Here is a 2,471-nt window from a genome sequence, read left to right as displayed (position 1 = left end):
GATCCTAAGAAACTTGTTCCTATCCATATGATTACCAATGGAATGTGATGTAAGTCATGATTGAACAGTTCTTGAATAATTCTAGGATACAATGATACACAATTATATTATAAGACACTGATTGATTTTAATTAATACCTTATTAAGCATTTAAACAATCACATTCATAAAATGGAGGCATAATGAAATACCTAAGAAATGGACCTTATATACTATAAAGGAGCCATTTTTTTCTGCCAAAGCTGGGATTGGAACTCATGGTCTGGGTAACTCTCTTGCACTGTGTGGGAAGGGGAAGATTTCCTCCTTGAAGTCAAGAAAATCAAGTCTGTTCCTTAGGCCTGAAATTGATCCCCACCACTAGAAAACATCCTACTCATGTATAATTTCCATATATGATTTATATTTATATACATATGTTGACTCCATATTGCATTCAGTGGAGTTATTCATTTTATTTTTTGTTTTAATCATGTATTGACCGTTTATTTTATTGACTATTATGACACATAGAACATTGATTACATTGATTACATAGGACATAGGTCTGCATATGTATTCCACTTCATACATGACACTCAGAAGATTCACAGTAAAGAAAAACATGTCACCATCAGATTCTTACTCCACGATTCATTGTTTGGGAGTGCTGGCATCTGAACTCATGGCCTACAAGGCCAAATTCATGAATGGGTGAGTGTCCACATGCCATCCTGGGGCAAATTGAGCTGACAGGCAGTTCCTACTACCTAAGATCGAGCCCTAGGGGTTGACAAAATAAGAACAGATTGACACGCAGGTGGCAGTATACTAATAAATATATATCTTTATACCATTCCAGAGATGTCTGTCCATTATTCACTTATATAGACTACATTTGTACCAATTCTTGGATATTTATTATATCTCCATGAATTATTGTTATTGTTTTCATCTTTAAACTATTAATGAAATCTATGTCTTGAAATTATTGTGTTCCTGTAATAGTATTCTTTTAATGCTTCATAATATTAAATAAAATCAATCAGCCTCCTGAAATTATGCTGTCTAATTTTATAGAAGCATCATTCACAATCAACTCATTCAACCGTGACATTGATAATATTCCATTGTTATTCCTATGGATGAGAATAAGTCTCTTAGTATCTCCTGCCATTGGTTGTGTCAGGACAGGGATTCAAAATCAGGGCCTACATTGCCACATGGGCCTATGGTTTTCCCGGTATTCTGCCAGCCTTCAGCAATGCAGGGTGAAGTACCCTTTGCAACAGTGTCATTTAGACCCAGGAGGTCACCGTGCAAAGGAAGAAAACATAAAAAGCTGTCTCACAGCATTTTTCTGTGCATTTTTTCCCTGCAAGGCCTGGGGGTTTAGGATCCCAGGAGCAGCTATGGGTCCAGTGGCTCCATCCCAGCCTTGAGTGAACAAAGATGAGGCAGAGTTGCCACGACCTGAGTTCAAGTGCTGTGCTGAGCATAAAATAAAATAAAATAAAAAATAAATTAGCTCTCTGGCTTGCAATTTGCACTGTTTATTCTGCATGGTTTTCGATTTGAACTCAGGGTCTGGGTACACCTGCAGCACTGTGGATGAAGCGGAATCTTACCATACTTGAAGATAAGAAAGTCAGGCCTGTTCATTAGGCACGAATTCAAGCCCCAGCCCTGGAAAACATACTATTTATATACATTGTAAAGATAGGATTTATACTTACCTATAGATGTTCAGTCCATACATGTTTGGTGTGGTTGTTCCTTGTATTTTTTTATTCATTTATTTACCATTGATTTTATTAACTACGATGACACTCACTCCATTTATTACATTGATGATATACTATCACATAGCATCTAGATTTGTAGACATGTTCTCCATCATGCCTAACACCCAGGACTCTCAGAGAAAAGAAAAATAATTTTCACACTCAGTTTCTTACTTCATGATCCACTTGGTAATGCTGGGATCTGTCTCAGGGCCCAGCAGGACCAATTGGTGAATAGGTCAAGGTGAACAAGCCAGCCTGTGAGCAACTAAGGAGCTAGGTCATTCCCAGGATCTGACATTGATCCTCAGGGTGCCCCACGATAGTCATAAATTCATTATTTAAACATAGGATCTATATTTACATACATGTGTGGACAGCATTTTGCATTCAGTGTACTTCTTATTTTGTGACTAATTCATGGAGGTATTGTGTATTTTATTGAGTATGGTGACAGGTATAACTGTGCTGACATGGATAACAACCTGTTCCTATGGTTATAGGGTTGCCTATGCATTCTCCATCCTTGTTGAGACCCAGGACTTCACAGGAGAGGAAAACATGTGCAACGATTGCCTTCTGACATAAGGAGGAATCTTTTATTAGTGCTGGGATTTTAACTCAAGTCTGGGTAGCTCTGTTGCACAGTGGGGGAAGGGGAAGCTCACCATTCTTAAAGACTAGAATGTCAGTTCCAGTCCAGAGCCT

Source organism: Dipodomys spectabilis, unplaced genomic scaffold (assembly GCF_019054845.1).
Source record: "Dipodomys spectabilis isolate Male_0828 unplaced genomic scaffold, ASM1905484v1 ptg000193l, whole genome shotgun sequence".
NCBI classification, from domain to species: domain Eukaryota; kingdom Metazoa; phylum Chordata; class Mammalia; order Rodentia; family Heteromyidae; genus Dipodomys; species Dipodomys spectabilis.
Note: the sequence above shows the minus strand (reverse complement) of the source record.